At 43.0% G+C, this 20,268-nt stretch overlaps 1 protein-coding gene and 1 long non-coding RNA gene across 6 annotated transcripts in view; both read right to left on the reverse strand.

Annotated features, from left to right (window-relative positions):
* LOC306802229 overlaps window positions 1-3,724 on the reverse strand; it is a 117,137-nt gene extending 113,413 nt beyond the window's left edge. For 3 of the 5 annotated variants that reach the window (XR_013774312.1, XR_013774313.1, XR_013774315.1), the window contains exons 1-2: window positions 3,447-3,724; window positions 2,880-3,037 (exon numbers count right to left, since the gene is read on the reverse strand). This is a non-coding gene — a long non-coding RNA (uncharacterized lncRNA). Of the gene's footprint in view, window positions 1-2,879; window positions 3,041-3,446 lie in introns of all 5 variants that reach the window. The other 2 variants (XR_013774311.1, XR_013774314.1) reach the window with 2 other exon arrangements.
* Window positions 1-20,268, reverse strand: part of LSAMP (limbic system associated membrane protein) — a 986,958-nt gene that overhangs the window by 876,267 nt on the left and 90,423 nt on the right. The gene's annotated exons all lie outside the window — the stretch shown is intronic.

Below are 20,268 nucleotides of genomic sequence, written 5' to 3' on the forward strand. Positions count from 1 at the left end.
CCCCAGAAACAACAAGGTATCTCACTCCCTTGGCTGCATTCGAGCAGGGAAACAGCTTTTCTTTCAGATCACACTGAGCATCAGGGAGCAAAAGCAGCGGGGATGATTACACCTCACTTCTGGATGTCCATGACAAGTCTCCCCCTATTCATTCACCTCTTGTTGCATTAAACGTATGGAAGGGGATTTTTATTCTATTTGCAAAACTGTGGCAGTAGAGATAAGCAGCTAGGTGTGGCAGGAAGCATTATCAGTTGAAGAGATACACAACTCACAGCTGATACCAGACCAGAGCACAAACTAGCTCCTTTATGCCTGTGTTGCAAAAGACAACAGCTCTCCCCATAGCACAGTATTTGTAAGCTGAGGTGCTGGAATGGGTCCAGAAAGGAAAAGATGGATTTTCCAGCACACCACCCCACTTCATATGATGCCTGGGGCATGGGAAAGGAAACCCCCTTGCTCTGAGCAAGATGAAAGGTTTATATTGAAACAGGGTTAATCCAAGCTTGATATCTGAAGAAGGTGTAGGCATTCGGCTGGCTTTCTCAGTAAGTGCAGCATTCACAACCGGAGACAGATTTTTTTCAAATGAGCTGATATCTTATTTGGGCAACAAACTAGCATCCAGGTTTTCAAAACAGAGCACCTAGTGCTGGGAGCAAGCATGGTTGAAAAACAGAACCTGTAATGGCAGTCACTGGAAGTCTTGCAAGACTGCACTACGTGTGCTCAGCACCTATTAAATGCTCTGGTGTGGATCCTTCAAAATTCCCCTGGCACTGACGATTGATCCTCAGTCACTTAGACAGCTGACTTCACCTGTTCAAGCCTCATGATATGGAGAGAAATATTTCTATATTTTAGGAACTAAAATGCAATCAAAATATTTTCTAGACAGACTCAAGGAGTACAGTGAGAATTTTTAGGGGAGATTTTGAAAACAAATATTTAAACTACAAATTTCTTGTTTCAAATAAATTTCAAAGAAACTTTTCACTAACAGTTATTATTTTCTTCTGCATAAGGGCCTGTGGTAAATCCCTCTGTCCTTCCCAAATGTCCTCCTAAAATATTCTAACATAAGGAAATCTGAAGTGCTCCAGCTGCTAGATTAATCATCTACATGCTATACACAAGCCACACAACTCATTTTCACTTCTGTGAAAAATACTGTTTCCTAAGTAATTCTTCTGGTATGGCTTACAGAAACCACAACAAACACAGAGAACATACACACAGTCATATTAAGGTAAGAGATACTTGAGAATGTGCCTGTACAATTAACTTCCTTCCTGGTTAGGATATTCCCATTGAAAGAAATCTGCAACAAGCACAGGGCTGATGCATTTCAGAAGACAACATGAATGTTAATAACTAAAAATCATTTCACAAACTTCTAAAACTAAAATGGCCAGCTCCTGTAAAAATGCGAGCAGAAGAAAAGGATAGGTGTGAGCTCAGGAAAGTTAGTTATAAAACAAAGGAGGTTCCAAATTCTGTTTGTATGATTCTACATAAAAGGAGAATACAGAGAAACAGTGTCACTTCTGCCCTGGAAGATTATTTCTGCAAAATTATGTCTGGTTTGAGTACGAAGTGCCAAAAAAATTTCTGCAAATGACAGCTAAAACTACTGACAGATGCGAAGTATGGCTGCACTGTTTTAATGACTGTGTTTCCAATTTTATAATAGGGAATACAAAACTTTTACTTGACTAGAACAAAACACTTCACTTTTCTTGGAAACCAGTTTCCTTTTCAAAGCTGCCTCTGTTAGAGCTGACAAGTCCTTAGAACATGAACATCTTAAAGCAGTGAACTTAAAATAAACCAGCAGTACAGGTGAACACACTGGATGCCTGCAACCCATGACGAGACCACAACCCTGGACATGCATCCTAGTAGATTGCAACAGTCAATCTGACAGCTGATACGGCCTTCAGAATGACTGTACCTGCAACCAGCACTTGAAGAACTCTCCTGACAATATGTAGATTTCTCTTGAACAACTCTGAAGTACAGAAAAAAGTCCTGCTTTTCACGCCTTCCTAATTATTCCCAGTTATTATCAACATCTCATCCTTCACGTTGTCTCCCACCAAAAAAAAATCCCAGGATCTTTGGCAAAAAACTGTTGCATCAGTGAGAAGATTTCCCCTAAATTTAAAGAGACCTTGATAAAACCATTTGTTAATGATTCCACAAACTTGTAAGGACTGCAAAAATACTGCAAAAGACATATGGAGGATAGAAAGACTCAAAATGAGTGCATGTTAAACATTTCCAAACTCTTCCAAGTTTTGGAATGATAAAATATGTTGGAACATTAAAACATTTCCAAAATGTTTTAACATTTTAATGCATACAGAAGCTTTACTCAGAATATGATGATCCAGGACCCAGGAGTGAATACTGCATGCCCCAGTAGGGGACTGCCAGCCTCCCTTTCCACATGAGAAAATCTTCATGATTATTAACTTCTAATAGGTGCTGGCACATCAGAAACAAATTTATCTCAGAACTAAATTTTCCTAGGAATCTTTTTGGGAAAAACATAAATTTCGAAAAGAGCGTGCATTAATTTGGCAGAGAAATCTGCCCCTGTTCTGCACATGTATGACTATTTGTGGCAGATCATGAGTTTGCAGTTGGTATTTTTGTTCCTGTCTGCAAGAAAGAAAATGGACTCCTGAGAGCTCTTCCAACCTTTCAATTTTGCTATTTTAATATTGGATTGATTCCCAAGCAAATGAATTACTTGATGCAATGCAGGTTAGACACTCCAGGGTACATAATGAATGGGAGGTTTATTATTATTTATATATATATATAATGTGTGCATGCAGCTTTGCAATTAGCTCATGGGTTTAACTTACAGACATGTGAGCAATAGGAAAGAGAATGAGCAATGCCTGTGCCGGTGCTCATAAATTCTTCTCATGTAAAGTTTGTCTTGTCTTGCTCTGTCCTTGACCAAATTTCTCCAGCCCATAGTCCCAGGAAGGCCCAGTTTATTTGGGGAATGACTCCTACTCTGCTGTAGAAGAACAAGTCCTGTTGCTATGATTTGGGACAAGTACTGAGGGAAAAAGAGAAAGCCAAAAGCCCACAAGTCCTCCCCTAGTATGCACCTGTAACACACACTTCTAACACACTTCCAGGAAGGCCCATCTCCAAAAAACTCTTTGAGGGCACATCCTACAGCATAGTTAAGTAGTCCTGCCAAGTGTGCTGGCACTGTGTCATCCCAGATCTTGGCCCAAAGTCAGCTTTTGAGGCACAATCCCCAAAGCATCCAATCCCAAAAAGTTTGGTTCCACAGGAGCCAAAGAGGGCTAGGGAAACCAGACACAGCAGTTCTAAGAGAGCAGCAGCTGCTGTTCAGCCTGAGCAATTCCCCTTTATTTTCCCATTGGGAAACCTACTGTAAAGACAACACTCACAGTGGGTTTGAGTAGAGGACTGGGAGCTGGTATTCCTCATCCCCCTCCAGTCTGGTGCTTCCACACAGCACAAGAGCCCTCCCAAAATCCTGGCCTGTACCTGGTTGGTCCAGCAGATACCAAAAGGCAGGTTGCCTCTAGGTCCTAAGAGGGCAGGCTGAGGGGCACCTCCAGACACACAGGATGTTGTCAGAGAAAGCAGAGTTGCTAAGGGACTCCAGCCAGCTCTGTCTCCCACAACCATCCCATTCTGGGCACCAACAGAATAGGCTGTGCAGCACTGGCATGGCCCATGGGGTCTTGGAACACCTGTCCTGGCATTCTGCTCCCAGTCAGTGATGGCTCTGATGTCATAGCAGAGTCAAATAGCTCCCAAAAATGGCCAAGGGGAACTACCATCCTCTGGCTCCCTGATGACCACCAGGACCCTCCCAGGGCTCTGCCCCCAGCGATCCCACACAACCCCAGCCCTGCGAGGGGCTGCTGTCATGCCCAGCCTCCACAGGGCTCTCCACCAAAACACAGCAAAAGGCACAGCTGCTATTGGAGAGGCAGCATTATTTAGGGGAGTGTAACTGCAAGCAGTTTCCTTCCTTAGGATGGGGCATGAGGGGTGGCAGACAGAAGGGCTGTACCAGGCACTGTCAAGCTTAGTGCAGATAAGGGAAAAGCAAGAGGAAGGCTGGAGCCTGCAGAAGGCCCAAGAAAGAGAAGAATAGCTCAGGTGATGCTGACGCCATGGCCAAGCAATGAAAATGGCTGGCAGCACTCCTGCCGGGAGAACTCCAGATGCCTCCTTTTCTGCTTTTCCCCTTCCCTTAGAGGGAACAACATGCCCCTTTATGCTGCAATTCAAGCCTCTCCTCCCTAACAGAATAAAGGTGGAGATTGTAGAATCACAGAATATCGCGAGTTGCAAGAGAGCCCAAAAGATCATTGAGTCCAACTCCTGGCTTTGCACAGGATAACCCCCAAAAAAATCACACCATGTGCCCAAGTGTGTTGTCCAAGCACTTTGTGAGCTCTGGCAGGCTTGGTGTGGATGGGAAGAGAGAAGGCTCACTCTGGTTTTGTCTAGACTACTGATTTAACTCATGTTAATTGCTCCCCAATTAGCCAGAGTTAGCTAACGCATTTGTAAACACCAGTCTAGACACTGCACAAACATTTGTTCCAAGACACATATGTAAAACAGTTAAGTGTATGCTAAAGCTATTACATATAATCTTATTACTTCCCTTTCTCGCATCCCCTTTTCACCTTTAACTGGAGCACAGATTGGAGCTCTGTACAGCAGGACCTTTACTCAAAAGGCACTACTAAGGTAAACCTTAGGGCCATCACATGCAAAACCCAGATAAGGTGCTATTAGTTCCCAGTCATCTTTCAAAGATGCAGTACCATAGGGATTTTACAGCAGCAGACACTCAATGCACACAGAATCCACTAAGTAGGTATAAAAGCATTCTGAGTTTCTCAATTTTGATTTATATTCTCTTTTAAAAAAAAATCATTAGGCAGTAGATTTTGTCGAGTTCTTTATACAGACAGACCCCTCACCCCCTTTGTTATGGCTGTATATCAAAATGTAAGGTTTGAACGTGATATTCACACTTATGCTACTTTAGCACGCCCAGCAATGTGTTCCCCTCTGATTTTCTTTCAAAAGTGCCTTATCAGTCTTTATATATGATCATAATGTGGAGCATATATCAATGGGAACCTTCAGAGCTGGAGAAGAATTGCAATCTCTGAGCACTTCCCCAGTCTCGTGAGCAAAACAGCAGGTTAGGGGTTTCCAAATCTAGCTTCCTGCTCCCTGCTCCACGCACATGCCTCCCTCCCCCCAGCTGTCAGAATTCTGCAGCTTGTATCCAAAGCAGAACAGAAACTGGCATCTGGATGGAAAACATCCATTTCTGCAAGGTTTTTGGGATACAAAGCAATACACTCTTCTTCTCATCCCAGGTCCAAACACACAATGCAGCCTCTAAATGAGCCTCTTTGCTCTTTTGCAGGGGTTGCAAAGGGCTCACCATCCATGTCCCAGGCTGTGCTTCCCTTAAGCCTCACACCGACCACCATTCCCTTTAGCAAGTATGTCATTTGGCATGCTTTGGTTTGGATGGCCAAACTTTATCCTAGTAATGCATTTCCCTAACAAGTCAGCTCTCATGTGAATTCAAAATTACACCAATTTTACAGCTAACCCTCATGGCACAAGAAAATTTCAAAATTATTCACAGAAATTTTATAATGTTTTCCTTCTGGGTCTGAAACAGAGAAAGAACCTTCAAATTCATATCATCCAATGCTTCAGTCTTATTTCTTGAAATGCCCCAAATGGCTCAATTTCAAGCTGTTTTAGCATTAAGATGCATTTTCCTTTTGTCTTATAAAAGTCTGAGGAAGGTTAAATGCCTCTGTTCTTTGCTACAGGCTGTGCTATGCATATCATATCTCCTGTGATTTAACTCTGCTTAGTTAGAAGGGAACCACCACCATGTATCATTTTGCTCTTTTCTTCAAGTTCAGCTTGCTAGAGAAGAGGGTGAAAATGACAACTTCTTCCAACCTGATAAAGGAAAACAAAATTAGCTCCATTCTTTTTTGGAACTAATTAGAAATCAAAAGTTCAAGCATACTAAAAATCAGTATGATTTTGTTTGGCTCAAAACTTGACTCAAAATCCTCCACTTTCATTTTATTAATAACAGCATGGGGCAAAAAAGATAAAAATGTTGTGAAATTGGCTGTGCACTAAACATTTCAAGCCTACTTTTGTTTCAGCTGTTCTCCAGGTGCTTGGCAAAGCAGCTCACCTGTGTTTTGAAAGAATGATCTTTAGCTGTGTTTGATGGCACACACCATTTTCAGCAATCAGAAATCACTTAGTTCATTTGCAGTTATTTCATGTTAAGGGAAAATGGAGGTCAGAGTACTCTGAAGAGGCCAGGTTTCTGCTTGCCACATGGCAAGTAAACTGTGGATGCTGGTAGTCAACACTGCCCTGCCTTGCTGCTGGTGAGGATGCTGGGTATACTAGTGCCAGTCATGATGGGACTCTGCTAAGCATGCACAGTAGTCAAGCAAATTAAAGTCATAGGCAGAACCTACTGTCGAAAGTAATTAAAAAAAAAAAAAAAAACAACCCCAAAACAAACAAACAAAAAAGAACAAAAAAAGCAAAAAACAAAAAACATAAAAACACCAAGAAATAAAGGAAGGGGGGAAAAAGTACATTTTTAACCTCATGGCAACTATCAAGTTATCTCAAGTGGAAAAATACCACACTGATAGCATACTTTGGTCTTACCACAAGATAAACTTGGTAATGTCAGCCTCAGGCTCAGCTAACTCAGACTGACCTGACCTAGATTATTTAAAAAAAAACACAAACCTGATTTTTCTGTGGTTTTCTGCTTGTTAACCACATTACACTGAAATAAAAAAGACTTAAAAATTTACCAAAGGTACATTTCACAAAGGTGACTAAATTATTTTCAGATTTTAACAAATAACTCATTTTCCACATCAAATGGAGGCCTGTATCTAAGAAGTCAGCCACCCTCCTCATCTATCCCCCTGAATTCTAGAAATATTATGAAGCAATATATTGCCTGGATCAAATTCCCCAACACTAGGATCTACCCAGAACATGTGACAGCATCCTCAGCAGGCTGCAGGTGACATATATGTGACTGACCCCACATTCACAGAAGGCCACAATAGAAGGCCATGACACTCCACTCAGTGTGGATGTTTTAAGGAAGGAACCATTTAGTCCAGTGATCTCAGAAAGTTCAGAGGCCAGCTGGTATGAAAGTGTAGTGGAAAGAGCAGTCTGAGTGTACCCTGAGGCTCAGTGCCCTTGGCCCAAGATCTGCTGTGGGAAACTGAATGTTGCTTTCAGGAACAAACAGCAGCACTGCCATTTACATACATTAATCCTTGGAAGTACAGGAGGCATTATCATTTGCCAGACTTGTTTGCATAATGAGGAAGTCTCAAGAGAAATTTCTTGGAGAAGCGCTGCCATTAACATGCGGGTATTACCATGGCATTTCTATGCAGCTCCCAATCCGCTTCTCCCACCTCCCATCCCACTTTCTCCCACTCATTGAAACTGTGAAGTCCATGCAAGAGCCCCTTTGAGCAGCACTGTTGGATGGAGCTCAGTGTGCCATGTACTCAGAAGGTTTTTCAGAGTCCCTGACACCCTTCACATCCAGCCCTGCTCACTCAGCCCAAGGGTTATGCTATGACAACGATTTACTGCCTCCCTAAGCAGGCAGGCAGTGGGTCAGGCAAGACCTTTTCCTGGCGAATTCATTCCTGGTGAATAGCTATCACCTTTTCCACCTTTTTTCAAAGAAGGGTGTTGGGCCCCATGGAGGTGAGAAGGACTGGGTAAATAAATAAACAAAGACTGCTTCTTAAATTAGGTGATCAACACTCTCCTGCAGAAATACACAGAAGGAAAGTGAAAGAAAGAAAGCAAAAAGGTTTTTGCAAAAGCAGGGAGTGTTTCCAAACTACCACTGGTGTCCCTTTGACCCTGAGGAGTGGCAGCAGGGGCAGTAGAGGAGCTGCAGTGCTGCCAACAGGGAGGCTCCTGGCAGCTCCCTGACTGAGGGACCTCAGCTCTCCCCTCTTTCTGCAGGGATGCAATGACCCAGACCCTGTAAGTCTCAACAGAGGGTGAGAGGCAGGCATCCTAAATAATGGCCTCTTAATGGGTTCAGCAGTGTTTTAAGAACCTAAAAAAATGCCCAGGAAGCTATCCACTCCTTTCTCCATTCCTGCCACTGCCCCTTCCACTAATTCAGATGCATTATTGGGACTGGAAGTGCCAGCAAGCCCCTCCTCTCCCTCTCAGGGTCTGGCAGCACCAGGGAAGGGAACCCCTGCTAGGCAGTCTCACTGGCTTCTTCATTTGTTTTCATTTTGTCACCAGACGTTTCTATTTAAACTGCTAGGAAGGATATCTCAATAACAGCCCTACTGGGCTTAAGAAGACAGAGGCTGACAGTGAGTATAGCTTCCTCCTTTCTCCTGAACATCAACCTCATGTCAAAACATTCAGTCATACTCTGAGGGAGATGGAGAGAAGCACACATACCCAGGAGCTCTGTTCCCAACTTCCTACACCCCCCTGTACCACCTCAGCCATTGATGGAAACTGAACTGTTTGTGAATCCCAGGTGCTACCTTGCAAATGAGCTCAGACAGCTAAGCAGTTATGGTGCCAAACCAATGTCATCAAGGGCTGAAGAGATAGCTTACTCCACTCACATAGTTTAGACTGCAGAGCAGAAACATTTACACTCGTGCACAGGTGCCCATGCAAAATGCCTTCAAACTCATTCCTGCAGATCCTTTGAGAGACTTCATGGTTTTAGCACAGGGTCCATCCTTCAGCACACTGAAGAGAAGCCAGACTTTAGAATGAAACTTGCATACCCAGCCTCTAAAAAGCAAATGCTAACAGGGTGTAGGCTACACCACACACTGTCTGAAGAGATTACCTCAGGTATCATTCCTGCGCGACACTGCATTGCATGCAATACAGGTGTTCCTGAGCAGACCCTACTGATGACCACTGCAAGACAGTCTTGAGCCAACCCAAGCTACCACAGAAAAAGGTAAGAGATGCAAATAAGTTGTTCTGTACCATTACACTTCCAAGGGAAAGCAATTTCCAAGGATGTTACATAATTACAGTTAGAGTGGGAAGTTTACCCTATGGAAATTATGAACAGAAACTCAGGATCCCTACACATGAGTCCAGATTTTACTCTCAGCTCTGCTGCTGACAAATTGTGTGAATCTGAGCATTTCATCTATCCACACTTTATTTTCCCTTGCATAAAATTGTGGATGTCTTTGCAAGCCTGTCCTTGAGCAGAAAGCAGCACACAAGTGCTTGTTATTGTCGCTGGTGTCACACTGATGGCCCATGTGCAGTTTGCACAGCTGAGTACAGCCAGGCTGTATGGGGCCCGCGGCTCCCTGCATCAGAGTTTGTGCCAGGCAGTGCCTGCTAGGGAAGTGCCTGCTGGGCAATGCCTGCCTGCACCCCCGGGGCAGCCTGTGCACAGCTGTGTGCAGCTGTCACATCATCTCTGGAGGAGACTGCATCTTCTGTCACATTCCCCTGCACGTTCAGCAATACATATTCACACTCTGTATGTGGATGACTATAAGTGGAATGAATATTTAGATCTGACTATCTCTGAGTGCATCTCTGTGTACACATGCATACGAGAGCTGGGTCAGGAGAATCTCTCCCCTTTCATGTAACTCATCATAAAGTCCCTATACCCAATGTCACCTTTGCAAGTTATTTTGCAAGGACCTGATTAAAACATCTGCTTCTCTTCCTGCTTTGCTGAGTGAGGAGAGCATCCACAGAAGGAAATGGAAGAAGTCATTAGCTTAGTCTCCAAGGGGGAACCCTTGAGCAGCTCAGAAAAACCTGTGCCAAGGGGAGGACACTGGAAAGTGAGAGCCAGCCAAGGAAAGAGACAGATGGGGCTAGCTCCACTCCAGTTCTCATCTGCCTTTGCTGCACTGTGCACATAATATTCTTACAAGGTCTAATTTATAAACCCCACTCAGGTTTATAAACTCTCCTGTCCTAATGGAAATGAAAACATTAATACAACCCAAGGATTCTTCACTTTCCAGGTTTTAATTAAAATCATAGGTGTTAAGAAGCAAGAATGCCTTCGTGGAATACAAGTCTAATGAAGTATTTCCTCACATAGCATAAAATCTCTGTGTTCAGTCCCAGACAACTGGAACTGGGTGCCCAAAATACTGACCCCCCTGGAACCAGGAGTTCGCTTCTTGAAAATCAGAAAAACAAATTATTCTGCAATTTGTTTCAAATAAATGTAGGTGCCAAGATGGAGCTTTAAAAATAGTACTAAGTAGGTAAAATAAACCCCAACAACTTGGCACGGCCATAAAACTTGATCTCTTGACTAAATGAAGGCATTTGTGATTTCACAGCATGCCAGCAAGAAGGGGCTCAGTGGCAAAAAGGAGAGGACTCCATGTGAGGGCAGTGCATGAAGGCACAGAAGAGGAGAGGTAATGGTGAAGAAGTACCGAAGTGGGAAAAGGCAGCACAGAAGGTTGGAGCAAGGGCAATTAAGGACACTGGGGAGGCAGGTAAAAATGTAAACACATAAAAATTGCAAGACCAGATCACATGGATCTGTTCCCTTTGTCTCCCATGGGACCAAAGGAAAAAGCAGGAAAGGAACCAGCATGGAGTAACAGATGTGTGTAGACACATATGAGGGGACTGATCTCTGGCAGGTGTAAAGCTGGCTGGAGGTCAAGGCTGATGGCAGAACACCAGTTACTGCAAAATGAAGCCCAGAAGTGATTTGCCTTCACCGTCATGCCCCAGGGAAAAAAAGAGTCTAGTCTGCCAACTCCAGGACTGCTTTCTATCCTACTGCATAATGGTGCCTGCCTTGTCATAGGAGGCACACACAAACGAGGGAGGAGACACTGAAAGACAAAGCCAGTGTAAAAGTATCAAAGTAGTGTAGAGAAATGAGGGTTCTTAATGGGGAGAGGGTGACTTTGCCTCCAAGTCTGTCTCAAAGAAGAATGATGGTATTGCTGACATCTCTCAAACAGCTTCACACAGGTGTGTGGTCCAGTCACACAGGCTCCAGTCAGAATGCTGAAAGTTTTCACCACACTTTGGTCTGAATCTTATTTCTAGAAGATTGCATCATATTGCAGCCAGTAGGTTGCTTGTCTCACATTCTTCCCAGCTTTGGGCAAGTCCACTTGCTTAACAGTTTCCTGTGATGCTTCTAATGATGCTTGATTAATTCTGTATCATGGTGAGATTAAAAAGACAAAAAGCCTTTTTTCCCCCTACTGTTCCTTTTCTTTTGTACTTATCACCTTGGGAGACAATGGAAATGCAAAAATGCATTGGCCAGAAAAATATGACTCACAATTGAGGGAGCTACGGCAGTTGTGTCCTTGGCCTTACATTCCAGGTACATTCTGTGAGGCAAGATGGAAAAGAGAAATATAATTTCCTCACCAAACAGTGCTCAAGTCCTGAACATGCTTCTTTCAAACCCAGATTTAGCCAACAGAGCACATCTAATCACCAAAGACATGTCTTGCTTCTGACTCCTCTGGTTCCAGAGGCAGCAACATTCATAGCTGGAAAATCACAAGATGCTGCAGATGGGACCTTAAATAAATGGAAGGACTCCTGTCAGCCTCAAGATGCAAGCAAATGCCTTCTGTGTCAGGAGGGAGAAGCTCACTGAATGTCCCCCCATCAATACCTGTACTGTGAGGTACAATACCTTTGACTAAAATAATCCTCTTGGCTCACCTGAACCTGTACAGGGTGCAAGAGGAGGCAGGGCATAGGTGCTTGGAAAGTGAGGGAAACAGAGGATTTTCCGTGTTTGAGAGGTAAACATGCTTTCTGACCTTTGTAGGCAGCTGTATACAGTGCTAATGAGGGAAAAAAAGGGAACTGAAAGCATCACTGACCTTTGCAAATTGCTTCCTAGTTACTGGCCTAGTGTGGGCAACTTACAATTTTAATGGGCTACTCCTTTTGTCAAGGTCTGCTTGGTTTGTATTAATTTTATTCTGACAATAAAGGGGAGCTTTTTGCATCATTTAAAAGTGCAACACTGCAGAATCAAATGGAAATGACCTTGCAGATCTAGGGGTTATAAATGAGCCAATGGAAAGGAATGTTGTGCAGTACTAAGAGAAACAGGAGAAAAACGTGCACTTAGATATTCTTGACTAATAACTGGTACTTTATAGCACCTTCCCTTAGAAGACCTCAAAGAGCTTCACAGTAAACATAAAAGAGAAACAGGAGAAAGACATACTTTGAATGCCTTATCCTGCATTCACAAGCCCCACTCCCAGATGTTTGTACACCAGTTTACACCATCTGGAGATAAGGATTGTCATTTCCCTGTGCCCAAAGCTGAGGTAAAGCACAAATAAATGAAAAATCTCTGTCTGTGACATCACATCCTTGAAGCGATCCAAGATCTGGTGCTGGCTTTGTACAGACCCACTTGACAAAACAGTGGAGAGTCATTGCCTCAGTACAAATCTCTTATCCTATCTTGGGGTTTTCTCTGGGATGGTGTCATCAGCATCAGAATGATGAAGGACAGGCACTAAGAGAGATCTTCTGAACTTGGTCTGTTCCTTTTACAAACAAGCTCTTACTATGCATCTAACTAGCAGATAAATATTCTACCTCAGTCATTGCTGTCATACCTGAGCACCCATTGACACTGTCCTTACTCCCTTCAGGTTAGTGACAGATAAGCAGAAATACTGTGAGATCAAGGTCAAGTTTAGAATCATAAAAGCTCAAAGAAAATTCACGGTTCTTGCAGGCTGGTACTGCAGTGTGCCAGCAAGTGACTCAGCCAAGATCACAGCTACAAGAAAGTCACAATACTAGGAACTCATTCCCTGAGAATTAAACACAAACCCAAAATAAGTTGCTACTACTGACACCACAGCAGTTTATCTCAGATAGTGACTGATTTGACAATGTTTTTACACCTAAGAGAGGAGATCTCCCTACTAATCTGATATATCTGACTGACACATACTGGTTTTAATAGCCATGGACTCCCCATTCTAGGCATAGCTAGGAAAAGACAAACTTACATATCTTACTTTTTTCCAGTGCTAAATTAGGGAAGAAAGAAAAGGAAGGAAGATGTTTGATTTTGACAGTATCTATCCTGGCATCTCATGCCACCACTTTCAAGAGCTAATGGAGAGTGATCACAATGCCAAAGGAACTTGAGCAGACAAAAAGAGCTGTTAAGGAATCAGAATAAGTTGCAAATGCATCTAGACAAGTGATTAGGAATCTCACCTCCTACTTACTTGCAGTCAGGGCCCTGTTCCTCCTACTGCACTTAAGCAGGGACAGGGCAGATCCTTACTAAGCTTGAGATGCCCCAGCTGCCCAAGGAACCTGAGTGCTTATTTGCAAGCAAAGCTGCATTTGGATTTTGCATGCAACAGTTTTGGCTCAGGGAGCCATTCTCAGATTCCCTCCAAATCCTGGCTAAATGGAAATGCCTAAAAAGACAAAAACCTGGCTGTGGCATCTCCATAAATACCTCTCTGTTTGTGGGTGTGTACATGTAAAAAAGGTAAGAAGGACAGCCCCAAAAGGTAAAGCTAGTGTTTAAGGCTTCAGGAATACTTTTTATTATTGTTATTTTTCTATTTCACAGTTGGATGATTTCAAGCATTCTAATGGCTGCTCCCTCCCCTAGTGCCCATCTGTCTATTTTAATAAATGTTCTCGGTAGCACCTACCTGGCAAACATTTGAACACCCAGCAGCACAACCAAATTTCACCCTAAATCAGAGGGCTGGAACAGCAAGCTATATGGAAAAGATGCAATCATCCTTCTCCCACAATGTGGGCACTGGCAGCAGCAGATAGACAGATGGGCAAAACAAACAGACAAGAAAATGTGATCGCCCTGGCCCCATCTCTCCTTCTTCCATTTACTTCTGTTAAAAGTCTGGGTGAGCAAAGGACAGGTTGCAGTAGTACTTGGGTGCCCTGTGCAGCCACAGAGGTTTGCTGGGTGGCAGTCAGCAAAGATTCCTCAGCTACCGTGGAGATGCACCACATGACAATGAACCAACCCCTTTAGGACCCATTCATTGCCTTTGGTCTGTCTGTGTCTCTCTCTGGATCTAATTAGTAGTGATGGAAGTTAACTTTTGCTGCATTCTCTGGGCATTCAACTGTGCTCCCTTTCATTTGTCAAAGAGTGCCCAGCGCTTCTCCGGCACACCCTCCATCCCACATGCATGTTCAATACATCAGGTAAATATTTATCCTGCTAGAAGAGCTGCCTCCATTCATGACCTGCCCCGTTCCCTTCACTCCCTACCTGAAAAGGCAGCATCCCCACGTGCTCGCTCTTAAAATGGTGGCAGGAGCAGCTCATATGAATGCTGATATTCTGTTACTGCCTCAAGGACATGAGTGTGTGATTACGTTTTGGCATTTCACCTTCATCAATACTAAAATTTAGCAAGAAATGTGTACAATGAAGGCTTATGTCTCAGGCCTTTTTCTTATTAATCCTATTACACTTGTCTTTATGAGCTCTCCAAGTTCCTTTTACTCCCTCCGGGGCTTGGCTGCAAATGAGATTTTGCATCTCAGTGTAAAATAACCAGAACATTTTTCTATAAAATTAAATAAAAATCCTCTGTCCTGGCAGTACATGCCCAGAATTCAGTTTCTGGAGTCTACATCTTTCCAAGTCCTTCATTGGCTTCTCAACTTCTCTTAGCTTTGGGAACCGGATTTCATTCTGTCCTGATGACTATTGTGAAGAAAATTAAGGAGCAAACTTTAGACAACTTAGAAGAACAAGAGAAAGAAAAAGTGTGAGTGAGTTAGAGAAGTCCCTGACTTTTAGCAAACCTCTACTTACTATATATGCCTCAGTTTTCCAATGCATAAAATCATATCAGTAATAGTCCTGGCCTGCAATGCAGGTGGGATTGCTCAGCTCATGGATGTTCAAGATGACAAGATTCTGTTATAACTGATAGTATCAATATTATTGTGGTTACAGAACTTTTAGGCAAATATTTTGATTTCTGAACTTAACTGAATCTTCCTTGGTTTGAAAAACAGGACTGGGATCTGTACCAATTCCAAAATTTCTAATCAGCCAAATAATTTTTTTCTTTTATTTTTTTTTCATTGTTTTGACAAGAGAGACTCAAGAATCAAATTCTGGTGTCAGATTTGCATATATATTCAATAAGGAAGCTATGCCTGCTCCTAAAAAGCTTACCATAAGAACAAGAAAAAGCAAAATGGAAAGTGTATTGGAATTCTTAATGCCGTCTAAGTTAGTAAGCCAGAGTGGAATGACCAGAAACGAAAAATAATGGCTGAAGAAAGTTAATAGCATCACTTCTCAGAGCTCCAACTGCTTTGAATTTAATCTTCCAGAGAAAGGTAAGTATTGTGTGGAAAGCAATTCCCACCATATTAAGGAAGGGGGATTTTTACTGTACCATGTTTGAACAGGTTTGGTGCACTAACATTATCATTTACCTTTGATCTGTAAAATCTGGATGTGTGTTTGCAACTCACTAGTATTATTCATAATTTAAATGATATGGCAGGATGACTTGGGATGCAATAAGAAAACAAATCAAGCACAACTTGCAATGCCTTAAGAAATCATTGACCTGAACCAGCAGAGCTCCTGTTCAACATCGTCTCAGAAGCTCCACAAGCAGATTTCCACCTGCACAAATGTTTTTCTGTTCAGCCTCTGCAGCACACCACTCTTTATCATAAAAGTTGACATTTAGATGTGAAATAGTCAGGAAGGAAAGGGGATGATTTAAAAATAAAATGCAATTTACACTAATTATGTCATTACATAGGATGCTCTGCAAAAAAACATTAGCAAGTGAGATTATGTCAGCAAAGCTCAAGATGAGCTGTATGAAAGACTTGCAAGTTCCTAAGTCAGAAAGCTGTGGCTTCCTGCTGCTTCTCATTTCTTGGCCAATCAATGCTTCATAAAGACTTTTAGGATACAGTTAAAGTAGCTCTGCAGTCCTAATGTCTGCAGTATCTAAACAGGAAACTAGTGGTAACATACTGATGTGTGTTGCAACCTGGTACAGAAAAGTGCAGCATTCCTGTTACAACACCAGCAAATAGACCAAGGGAGGCAGTCCTGAGTCACCTGTGGCAAAACAGTCAAACCAAAGACTTCCAAAGCCCAGCATCATGCCACAATCACTGACTACCCTTCATTTCACCTCCAGAAAATTGCTGAAAAGGAGATGAGTCCCAGCTCACAGCAAAGAACCTGCACATGTGCAACCTGATGCCTTCCTGATCAGGATCAAGGCTTCTTTGCAAGTTCTCTCCTTTTCCCAATACTCACCCTATACAGAACTGGAAGGCTGTATGTCTTGTCTTTAAGCCATCAAAGGCTACCATTAGGATTAAAAAAAAAAAAAAAAAAAAAAGCAAGCACATTGAATTCACAAATACTTGGTTAGGTCCAGCAAAGCAGTTCTTCAAACAGCATGGTTAGACCTGATATGGTTTTAATACATCTCTCAATACCTTCAGCTCAGAACACCTCAATATGCATGTCAATACTTTCCACTTTGTTCTTTTGTTGCCTGGAGACACAAGGGAGGGACTTGCTTTTGTTTCCATCCCCAACCAATCCTGCACAGGTATTACAGGCAGTTGGGCACACACAAATTCACCATTTTAAACTTGTATGAAACCTGTAACATGGCCCCACCTGCACATGCATTCCTACCCTATGGCAGGCTTCATCTTATGCCAAACACACCAAGTTTAAGGCAATCTTTCAGCAATCTCATAGTGGATGTAAAAAAACTTAATCTGTAATATTCTGAAGGCCCACAAGCTGCCTCAGGAATGTGGGAGACAGCAAACAGCTCCTTCCAACACATTTCCAACCTGCATTTCTCTAATCCCCATGCTCTAATTCAATTGGCAAGTTGGTGGCCTCAGAGATTCTGCCATCCAAGAGATGATCAGCGAACAAACAGAGCTGACACTTTTATTTTACATTTCACAGTATATAAAATCTCAGAAAATGGACTTCAGCTGTGCTCTTTTTGCTTTTTGTTTTGCTGTTTGTCTTGTTTTACATAACTGTTCACCATCAATCTATCTAAAACACTTCATGACTACATGGGCTGGGCAACGAAAGACTGTGATTATTTGTCAAAGCTTTTATTTCAAGGAAAAAAGCTCCAAACTGACAAAAGTAATTCAACAAATTTTTCTGACAAATACATTCTAAAATTGTTAGGCTACCTCAGTTAACCAGATGAATAATTCAAAATGATACAAGGTGAATAATTTATTATAAAATAGGGGGGAGGGGGAAACACTATATAAATTATTGAGCTAATATTATTTGACAAGTGCTTGCCCTTCCCTGAAGTGCAGCTTTCTCTGTGATAGAACAAAACAGCTGTTTGAAAGCAACAATAGTTTAAGGCAGCAAATGAAGAAGAATAACAAGTGCTAAAAGAGTACAAGATTAGACAGAACATAATTATCCAGATTAGAAACTGGTTAAAACTGGGAAACAAAGCAAAGGTCCTCTTATAAAATATATCATACAATGGCAAATACAAATGGTCCAGATACTTTCTCTAATTTTTTGTTCGGTTTTGCTTGGTTTTTGATTTTTTTTTTTGTTTGTTTGTTCTTGGTTTGTTTGTTTCTTTCTTTTTGTGGATTTTTTGAGGGGGCTGTTGTTTGTTTGGTTGTTTTTTTGTTTTGTTGGGTTTTAATTGGGTTTGTTTGTTTATTGTTTGTTTTGGGGGAAGTTGTAAGAATTTTTTGTGGGATGTTTTTGCGAGTTTTTTATGTTTGCTATAAACTAATGGATAGGATAGGATAGGATAGGATAGGATAGGATAGGATAGGATAGGATAGGATAGGATAGGATAGGATAGGATAGGATAGGATAGGATAGGATAGGATAGGATAGGATAGGATAGGATAGGATAGGATAGGATAGGATAGGATAGGATAGGATAGGACACTATTTTGGTTGAAAGGGACCTATAGTAATCGTTCAACCTGACCCTTCAGAGCTGACGGAAACTTAAAGCCTGTTGTTTGGGCACTGTCCAAATGTCTCTTAAAGACTGATGCCTTGGGGCATTGACCACTTTTCTAGGAAGCCTGTTCCACTGTCTGACCACCCTCTCAGCAAAGAAAAGCATTCCAGTCTGAAACTCTCCTGCGACAATTTCGAGCCATTTCCACGTGCCCTGTCACTGGATGGCGGGGCGGGGAAGGATCAGCACCTCTCTCTCCGCTTCCCCACTAAGGAGCTACAGAGGGCGATCATGGCAGCCCAGGGAGGTACATGGCTCACGACAGCACACGGAATGGGAGGCAGAGGAGAGCGGCCCGCCTCGCCAAGGGCTCAGGCTCCCGCCCTCCCTCGCCCCGGCCCTGCGCTCCCGCTGCCCCGCCGCGGCCTCGGCGCCGAGCGACACCTGGCGGCGGGAGCGCGCGCCGCTGTCATGGTGGCGGCGAAGGCGCGGCCGCTGTGAGGCCTTTCAACCGGGCCGCGGGCCCCGCGCGGCCTCCACCAACGTGTCGGAGCTGCCGACAGCGCTCCGGGATGCTGCACTGGCAATTCCATGCCTTGTGAGGAGCCGTTTGTTCCCGCAGGGTGGAGGGAAGTGAGGAAAGCTGGATGGTCCCAACTGACACTCAGGACTCAGCCACACAAGTGTGAACTCTGACTTACCTGTGTCAGCCATGATGAGTTTGGAGGGAAGGACCATCTGCTGCTCTTCAAGAACTTTCCTTCATTAGAGAATTAGAGAAATTTTTAGGTTGGAAAAGAACTCTAAGATCATCTAGTCCAACCATTAGCCTGACTCTGCCAAGCCCACCACTAAACCATGTTCCTGTATGCTACATGTCCATGTCTTTTAAAGACCTCCAGGGATGGTGAATCCACCACTTCCTTGGGCAGCTGTTCCAGTTCTTGATAACCCTTCAGTGAAGAAATGTTTCTCAATATCCAATGTGAATCTTGTCTGGCACAATGTGAGGCTGTTTCCTCTTGTCTAAACACTTGTTACCTGGCAGAAGAGACCAGGCCCCACCTCACCATAACCTCTTTTCAGGGAGTTGCAGAACAATAAGGTCTCCCTTGAGCCTCCTTTCCTCCAATCTCAACAACCACATCTCCCTCAGCTTTTCCTTATCAGACTTGTGTACCAGACCCTTCACCAGCTCCATTGTCCTTCTCCAGCCACTCTCCAGCACCTCAATTCCTTCCTGTGGTGCATGGCCCAAAACTGAACATAGGATTCAAAGTTCAGCCTTGACCAATCCAATTAGCCTTAGAGCCAGCCAGGATGGCCTTACTCAACACCATGACATAGCACTTCACACAGCTATTATTGTTTCTCCAGGAGCTGTTTCTTTAAAGACACTACCAGTCCTTTTCAAAGGGCAAATCATAACTGTGTAACCATGGAAAGTTTTGGTTCTAGTAGCTAAATGCAAGAACTGAGCTCACCCTAAGTATTGCAAGAATTATCTGGGGAATTTATGCCCTTGGGTCCTGGCTCCCACTCACTAGCAGGGAAATGCTGGACTGCACAGAAGCAAAATTTACAAATCTCTGTCACCGTATGGGAACACTGTGATACTCCCAATTTACACACACACTTTGGATGTGTAAATATTTCAGAGCTGCAGTTTAAGGGCACCAGTGATTTGCACACCACTATGTATCACTGCTTCCCAGGGAATACGGTGCCACTGAAAAGTGGTACTCAGATCAGGGGTGGATTTAGCATTAGCATCTCAGCACTACGCTACAAGTTTGTTTATGTACATCGTGTCAAATGATTTAAAAATCTATATTTACACACACTGAGATGGTCTCCACTCATTAATAAATGAGTGGTTTACAAGTCACTTGTAAACCACTGGATCTGCAAGTCGGCTTTCTAATTTACTAGCATCTGAGTATCAGATTGCCCACCCTTCCTAGGCAAAAGCTGATGAGGAACAGAACTAAGTGTTGCACGCAGTCCTGCAGACTGTGGTTGTCTATATACCACTGGCATCCATGTTCCTCCTTCTCTGTAGACTAAATTTTTCTCTTCTGTGCCGAGGGTTATTAGCCTCAGATCTTTCGCCAACACTGAACTCAATCATTTAAATGAGTTTAATGAC

Source organism: Erithacus rubecula (assembly GCF_903797595.1).
Source record: "Erithacus rubecula genome assembly, chromosome: 1".
NCBI lineage: Eukaryota > Metazoa > Chordata > Aves > Passeriformes > Muscicapidae > Erithacus > Erithacus rubecula.